Source organism: Danio rerio, chromosome 16 (assembly GCF_049306965.1).
Source record: "Danio rerio strain Tuebingen ecotype United States chromosome 16, GRCz12tu, whole genome shotgun sequence".
NCBI classification, from domain to species: Eukaryota; Metazoa; Chordata; class Actinopteri; order Cypriniformes; family Danionidae; genus Danio; species Danio rerio.
The window spans coordinates 42,671,449-42,681,008 of record NC_133191.1 but is presented as its reverse complement, the minus strand read 5'-3'; positions in this window follow the sequence as shown (position 1 = coordinate 42,681,008).

Genomic DNA, 9,560 nt, shown 5'->3' with positions numbered 1-9,560 from the left:
AAGATTTTTTTTCCGTGTTATGAGAAAAAAAAAAAAGACAAATGGCAAAACTAGTTATATTCTATGAAGGTCAACATATGACAACAATTCGTTCAACTTTCTAATGAAAATGTGTCATTTAGAGCTTTTTTAAAGGAAAATTGATGAAATTGGTCAAGATGAACAAATATTTGTAATTGTGTAATTGTGATTGAAAACCATGGCTTTCTTAGTTATTCTGAAGGTCATACACTGGTATGTGCTATCTAAATAAGAGTATGAACTCATCTGAAAAATTCTATACAACATGAAAATATGTATTTTTTTATTTTTTTATTATTTATAATTTAGAAGAAATGTCATCAGGGGTTTACAAAACAAATAAAATGTTCTACTCAATTTAGTTTGATCACTTCCTGTACAAATTCATGAAAGACAAATTCAAAATTAACAAAAATGTGTAAACTATAATCATAAATCCAGAGGATTTGTTTCCTGTCATAAACGTATACAGGAAATGATCAAACACAATATTATTCATTAAAAAAGTCACTTGTTTTATCATTTGAAGGATATTGACACAGTTCTAGTGGCTGCATCAAATTAGATGAACAAAAAATTGATTTTAGGTACATAAAAAACAAACTAAATACTTTTAAATAGCTTCTGTGATATGTTGTCATTTAAGAAAACAGGCTTGTTTACATCAAATGAACAATTTATTCTGTTTTAAGTAAAAGAAATTGACCACTTTTTAGGATTTTCTGGATCTATTAGGTGTGGGTTTAAGTCAAATGGCAAAACTAGTTTATTCTATTAAGGTCCAACAACATTTCATTATCATGGCTTTCGTAATTATACTGGGAGGCCATTGGTCCATGTTGTCTAAAAATTTATATAAACTCATCTGAAATTTGTATCCAATTGCTAATTCTGATTGTTTTTTATTTTATTTTAAATTTAAAAGAAATGTCATCAGCAGTTTGCAGAACAAACACAAATGTTTTATTCTAGTTTGATCACTTGTATACATTTATAAAAGACAAATTTAAAATGAACAAAAAACATGCTAACTATAATCACACATCCAGAGAAACTGATTTTGTTTCCTTTCATAAATGTATAAAACAAATGATCAAACACAATGTTATTCATTAAAGCGGCACATTTTTATGATTAAATGATATTGACACATTTTTGGTGGCTGCATCAAATTAGATTTACAAAAAAAGTGATTTTAGGTGCATACTGTATAATACTTACTAAATGTCTACTTTTAAAAAACTTTTGTGGAAATGTGAGAATCTGGGAGAAAATGTTCCGTTTTTATTCAAAGAAACAATCTTGTTTACATCAAATAAAAAAAAAACCTTCTGTTAAATGAACAATACTTGACACTTTTTACTGGATCCATTAGATACGGGTTCGAGTTAATTAATGTATTATTAATGTATGCCTACATTTCATCCAACTTTCTAATAAAAATGTGTCATTTAGAGCTTTTTAAAGAAGAATTAGTGAAGATAAACAATTACTTTCATTTGTTGTGATTGAAAACCTTTTGGTTTCTGAATTATTCGTAAATTATTAGTAATACACTGCAATATGCTGTCTAAAATAAACAGACTCGTCTGAATAAAAAAAAATTAACAATTGATTTAAATGAAAATTTGTATTTTAAATTTAGTAGAAATGTCATCAGAAACTTACTCAAAATTTATTTTGATCATTTCTTGTATACGTTTATAAAAAAGACAAATTCGTTTTTTTTGTATTTATGATTATCGCTGCTAAAAAGGGAATTTTTCTTTCAGAAATGTATACAAGAAGTGATCAAATGAAATTTTATTACAATTTAAAGAATTAAAAACTAAACATTTAAAGGATATAGACAAATAAATAAATGAATATTTAAAATGAGTTAATATTTTTAGATTATATTATAATATTTTGAATTATTATTTTAGTGTTGCACTGTGAATCTTAAATGTAGTCTTTTAATAACACACAATCAAATAATTGTTGATGGAAATATGCCTCCCAATATAGTTTTTGCTAATATGAACTACAGAATCTTCTGTAAATCACTGTAAGCATTGATAATAGTCTACTTTATGTTATAGTTCTACCTTACATCATAGTATAATATTTTAATGATTATTTTATTCACAATGCGTTCCTTAAATAAAAGTCTTTTAATAATCCATTAAATGATTCTTGTTTGAAATATGCCTCACAACATTGTTTTGTTAATATAAACTACAGAATCTTCTGTAAATCACAGTAAGCATATATAATATTCTTCTTTGTATACTAATACTTCAAATAGTAAAAGCCCACAAACTAACCAAATATGGAACAATCTGAGAATTTCTTTATTAATACCAATTCACAACAGTACTTAAAATAAAAAAGGCCTTGGCAATAAAACACTTGACGGAGAGAGAGAATGTGCTGCTGAATGTCCACCTCAGCACATCCACACATTGAAATCAACACTTCATACAACATTATGCTGCTGATATTGATGTTATACAGTGTGCTTTAGTTGTCCTGAGGCTTCATGCAGAAAATCCTCTGCTGACACCAAACTAACAGTCAGATCACAACACCAACATACCCTCTCACATTAACTCTTTCGTTTATGTTTTCCAGATTAAGTCATGACTGAATCGGTTCTATTACTTATATTTGAAAAACATACTTGTATAGCTGTCCACTAAAAGAACAGGCCTGTAAAATGAGCTTTTTGTACTATCATAATAAATAATGTAATCATGATTTGATTGAATCTTTAGGTTGTAATTATGACTGATTGCTAATGAAACGTTAATAAGCTTTGTTGGGGTCAGTAAGGCTTTTTTTAATGCTTTTGGTGCATCAATTTAATTAGAATTTTTTTTTATAAAAATGGATTAAATTGTGAAATATTATTACTATTGAAACTTACTGTTCTGTATTTTAATATATGATAAAAATCAATTGATTCCTGTGATCCAAAGATCAATTTTCAGCATCATTACTTCTGCAGTCCTCCGTGCAAGATGATTATTCAGAAATGATGATTTGGTGCTTGTTTGTTTATGTCTTTATTGGATTTTTTCAAATATTTTTATAAACTCTTTATATTTTATTGTATTGTATTAATTCATTCCTCCCCTCAGGGGCGGCGTGGTGGTGCAGTGGATAGCTCTGTTGCCTCACAGCAAGTAGGTCACTGGTTCGAGTCTTGGCTGGGTCAGTTGGCATTTCTGTGTGAAGTTTGCATGTTCTCCCCGTGTTCGCATGGGTTTCCTCCGGGTGCTCCGGTTTCCCCAAAAGACATGTATGGGTGTTTCCCAGTGATGGGTTGCTGCTGGAAGGGTATCCGCTGCGTAAAAGATATGCTGGATAAATTGGTGTTTCATTCTGCTGTGGTGACCCCAGATAAATAAAGGAACTAAGCTGAAAAGAAAATAAATAAATGAATTCCTCCTTGCCATATCAGTAGCAGACTATTTATGGCCACCTTGGTAATAAATACTCAATATTATTTAGGGCTAAAGAAACTTTTCTTATTATGAAATAGTATTAGCATTATCTGTGCCCTCAAATAATTGTAAACACCTCTAATAGTGTCCACCACATTGTGTCCTTATTATTACACTGTAAATAAATTATATATGACAAAAAGTCATGACAGCGAATAATTATATTGCTTTAACACTTTTGAAGTAAAAAAAAAAAAAAGAATAATAATTATTTTTATAATTAGTTTATAATTAGTTCATTATTTTTATATAATTATAATCATCTTTATTTATATAGGACAGTGAAGATTGGCAGACAGGAAAGTGTGTGGAGCAGAGATAGGGGAAATATCGGCAAACAACCTTAAGCTGGGAATTCAACTTGGGTCACCGCGAGCACCTCAGTGCTGTGTGTCTACTAGGCTATTGGCGCCGATATTTGAATAACTTAATAGGTTTCAACAAATTTGTTTAGGTTATGAAAGGTCAAAATTATAAGTCCAAGTCACTCGAAATGTAAGTGAAAACATTCATTAATTTTCTTGTCGGCTTAGTCCCTTTATTAATCTGGGGTCGCCACAGCGGAATGAACCGCGGAATGAACATTTTTACTCAGCCGCTTCTACCCTTCTAACCGCAACCCATCTCTGGGAAACATCCACAAACACTCATTCACACAGACAATTTAGCCTACTGAATTCACCTGTACCGAATGTCTTTGGACTTGTGGAGGAAACCAGACCACCTGGAGGAAACCCACGCGAATGCAGGGAGAACATGCAAACTCCTCACAGAAACACCCACTGAGCCGAGGATCGAACCAGCGACCTTCTTGCTGTGAGGCGACAGCACTACCTACTGAGCCACTGCGTCGCCAGTGAAAACATGAAAAAGCCTTTATAAACAAAAACTAAATATATAAAGGCTTTTTAAAAATGTTCACTTTCTTTAAATGCCTTGGACTTATGATTTTGTTGTTTACCTTTACGAATCCTTTAACCGAAGAGCACCGACACTAACTACCCCAGAAGCACTTTTTGTTTGATTTTGATCTAGAAAAGTTAATTTGACTCAACATAAAAATTTAAAACAGCAAGAATTGCTTTCCAGCGTAGTATTTTTAGAAAACAGGGTGCCATGGTGGCTCAGCGGTTAGCTCTGTCGACATACAGCAAGGTCACTGGTTCAAGTCCCGGCTGGACTAGTAGGCATTTCTGTGTGGAGTTTGCATGTTCTCCCCAACGCAATCTCACAGCAATTTGTAACTTTTTGATATAGTGGCTAATTCGTATGAATTCATACGATCTAATTCGTACAATTTGCTCATCACCCAATGACAGTTGGGTTTAGGGGCGGGGTTGGGTGCCTGCTCTCTTTTTTTAAAATTGTACGTTTTCGTACGACTGAACTCATACGAATTAGCCACTGAGCTGACAAAACTTAAAATACTTAAGTTTTCTTGTGAGATCAGGCTGGTTCTCCACATGTTGGCGTGGGTTTCCTCCGGACAGTCCAGTGTCCCCCAGAGTCCAAAGGCATGAACTATAAGCGAATTGGATAAACTAACTTGGCTAAATTGGGAGTGGGAGTGTGTGTGTGTGTGTGTGTGTGTGTGAACGCGAGAATGCATGGGTGTTTCCTAGTATTATGTTGCAGTTGGAAGGGCCTCTGAGGTGTAAAACATATGCTGCAATAGTTGGCGGTTCATTCCGCTGTGGCGACCCCTGATGAATAAACGCCTAAGCGAAGGAAAATAAATAGATTAATTATAAGAAAATAGTACTTCTGCTTCAATTTTGTTGTGGAATGTGTGATGGATTTTTCTGGATTCTTATGGAAAGCTCAGAAGTACTGCATATATCTGAAAATTGTCTTTATTTTCACTTTTGGTCAATTGTATTCATACTTGCTGAATAAAAATACTAAACTAAACTTAACTAAAAATAAATAAAAAATGTTACTGACCCCAAATTTGTGGATGCTGTAAGTTCTTCCATTGACTTTTGCTGTTAATTACATTAATAACAGCTAATATACTGCCATTAAACAAATCAAAAACAGTTAATGACACCTTCAACATTGTTTTCAACCCTAATAAGAAATCCTAAATGATCAAATAAATTATACAAGACAACAGAGATCAACAAAATACTGATATAGTGTAAAACTCAGATGATTGAGCGTGCCTCACACATAAACACAACTGAGGTCTTTGGTAGTTAATGATAAAAAGAATCTGATTGACTAGAACATGCAGAAGGCCACAGAGGGGTTACGCTCACTTTTCATCAACCAACAGTCACGATCGTTGAGGAATCGAGAGGAGATGAACTAATCTAGAGTTCAATGAAGAAAAAAAGAGCTTTTCACACTAGAAATAGTCCACTGTTTATCTTACAGAACTTAACAATGAATACTGTGCAGGTTTGACACTTTGCATTCCTAAATCTAGGGTTAATGGCCTTATTTGCATATTTAAGGTGTCTGTGCTTCTGATTGGATAACTGCAGCATGTGACTTGTTCATATGAAAGTTGTAGCGTTGCATCATCTCACATTATACTTACTTTTTACTGAGTGGACTAAGAGGAAAAGAAAAATACCAGACTCTTCTTTACTTCAATTGATGCATTTTCTGTCACTTAAAGCAATATTTAGAATGACAAAATGCCAGTGTTAAAAGGACAGATCATTATTTACTAATGCTTCACTTGTCACAAACCTGTTTGAGTTTCTTTCTTCTGTTGAACACAAAAGAAGATATTAAAAAAAAAATGTTGAAAGCCGGTAACCGCTGACTTCTATAGTATTCTTCTTTCTCTACGATGCATGTCAATGGATAGAGTTTCCAACATTCTCCAAAATATCTTCTCGAGAAGACTGGAACCACTTAAGGGGTGAGTAAATAGTGATTAAAGATTCTTTTCCTTGTTTAGATGAGTTATCCCTTTTAATGCTGTGTGAAAAGCCCTTCACTGTTGTCAACAGACCGCATCTTTGATATGCTGTTAATTAGCACAAAATCATTTTGACCTAACCTTATTATGTTGTGGATACAGGCAGGCAGCACCATGAACATGGCAGCCAACAAAAAACAAAAATAAATCAATTTTATAAAAATTGTATATTATATACAAATGAAATGATACATATAAATGTATTTATGCAATCAAATAGCTGAACTTAATTTATGACCAACTAATATCTCTAGACTGCCTGCTAGGCTAATACTGTAAGATTACTGTTACTGTAAATGCAGTTTATATTCACTTTTACAAATGAAGGGATAAGTCAAAATGATTATTTTGTCAAAGACATGATCTACTGACAAGCTGAAATTGCTTCACTTCTACTTAAAGCACTAACATTAGTACTGTAATGTACATTATCGTTCAAAAGATTTAATTATTTAATGTTTTCACTCTGATATTGAATGTATGTAATTTTAAAATGTATACTAATAAACTTAAAACCTTTGTCTGATCTGGGTAAATTCAAGAGGGAAAAAGGATTTATTAATTAAACAATAAAGAAATATCTATTAATTAACAGTTTCCTGTAGTTTGTGATTCAGGGCTTATTTACACTTTAGCTTTTGCATTATGAGGCCTTCATTTTTACTCTGACAACTTCTGATGCTAAAAAGTTGATCAGAAAGTGACTTCTACTGACATTTTAAGTAGTCTGAAAGGATATATTGTATGGGTTGGTCATTTATAGTACAAAAACAAGGTACCAAGCTGCCATTACTAGTTATTTTACAGAGTTATTGTTTATGCATGGTTTCAAAATGCTAAAAAATAAGGTGGCCGAGAGAGCTTAACGCACTGCAATTTACGAAAGCACATGCATTTACAAAAAACACCAGCAAATACAGAAACGATCTTCATCAATTTGACAGCACACACGTTGCAAATTGGTCACAACACAAACAACTGAAGAAACGCCCTGCAAATTATTCACAACACTTGCAAATATCCACGTAACACAACGGAAATGTTTCAAGGGGAACCAAAACCATGAGGATTTTTGAAGCTGTGTCACGGCCATTAGATCCTTGCGTCAAATCCAGCATGGAGAGTGGATGTCTGTACCTGCGAGTGTACTGTGACGCCTCTGAGTGTGCAGCATTGATTCATGAGAAAGACTTTGTTCAAACCAATCAGCACACACTATTGTGAATGAGGTGCAACTTCACTGATATGCATGATAGCTTCGAAGTGTCCAGATGGCAGAGAGATGCCACATTGTGTTGTCAACCATTATTAAAACAAGCGGAAGAACAAGAATTTGGAGACATGGGTCATCAGTGTTTTGTTTATAAATGAGCTGCAACGGAGGTTTTGTTTTCATTTTCCTATGAGAACGCAGCTGGACTCTGCGTGCACTGGATTACAGTGCACGTGACAGAAATACGTTTGTAACTAACATTTTTACCTGAGAGCTTTTCACATCTGGAAATGGTGAAATCCGGATTTGCCGCTGGTCTCCTTTTTAAAAGGATGCGCCTCCAGTATGTGTTGATTGTCCTGTCTACAGATTTGGTAAGCGATCAATGGTCTTTATTTGTGTATTCAGATGGCAAAGTTAGTTTGTATCGTCAGCAGTACTCTTTCAGTGTTTGAAGACAGACCTTAGTCAAAATGATTTGAACTGTTACTAAGTTTACAGTACATTAATATCACTACAATAATCTGAACTGAAAGATCCGCTGTAGATGCTGTTCTCCGAGGGTAAACATGTAAACACCGCAATCAAACTATTACCGGCGTGTAGGAATTTCGCCGTATTTTGTGACAGGATAGTCTATAAATACACATCTTTCCGACACAACCTTCCGATTGCATATAAGTTACCGAGAAATGCAAAGGGGTTTTTTTTTCTCTCCCATTTGCCGTGCGATATCAAATACTTTATTAAAACAGCACTCTTCCAGCAATTCCTCGAATTCAATATCTCGTTTGTCACTGGGGGCATGCAGGAATGTTCCTAAACAAAGGTGAAAGTGGCAAACTGCAGTTAAATTCGACAAATTAATAATTTGGCAAGTAATTCGATTACCGATGTCCATGTGAACACAGTCACTGTCTTTCTCCCCTGCGTCTGTGTGTTTATTTTGCCTCTGTGAAAATCAGCACATGTCCAAACGGAAAAAAATGTATGCAAAACCTTCCCTCTTTCCCTCCCCCGACACTCCCACCAAAACAGAGCTGGACACAGCCACTTCGACACCCACTTTGACCCACTGAGACAGGGGGGTTTCATGGCCCTGTAATATCGTGATTACACGGCATAAATAAGAAAACACATCCATATCTCAGCAGGGTCCATCATGTTTTTGGGTCCTCTTGAAACATTTCAGTTGTGTTACGTGCATATTTGCAAGTGTTGTGACTAATTTGCAACGTGTGTGCTGTCAAATTGATGAAGAGCTTTTCTTTATTTGCTGGTGTTTTTTGTAATTGCATGTGCTTTCCTAAATTGCAGCACGCTAAGCTCTCTCGGCCACCGCAAAAAATATCAAATGAAAGTCATTTTTTTCAAACAAAATTTTCACGATCAAAAGTTTATGTAGTAGAAATCAATGCTCCATAACGCAAATCCGAAAACACGAATCACAAAATACAAGAAACAGTTAATTAACAGATCTTTTTGTTTTTTTACAGGCTACAACAATAAAAATAGCTACCACGTTATAATTACGTGCATACTGCATACTAGTGGAATATTTTCATAATCCATATCCGTTTGTACTATTAATTGTCAGTCGCTAGCTTGCATTGAGTGCATCTTATCTGCAGTATTTAAGATAAGATTAAGTTCAAATTGTAGATGCCATAGGAATTACTTTTATCAAATCCAAACCTTGTCTTATACGAGATGCAACTAAGTAATGCTCCGTTTGAATCATCACGTACCAGTCAATAGAAGGTCAAAAGTAAGGTCTTTGGAGACAGTCTCGTACCTTTTATGAGTTCACCAGATCTAAAAACAGTGCCATTTCCCTGATGCACCACTGCTGTATATGAAGACACAGAAGGAGCTTCCTTCTCTTACTCCAGATTCACATCTT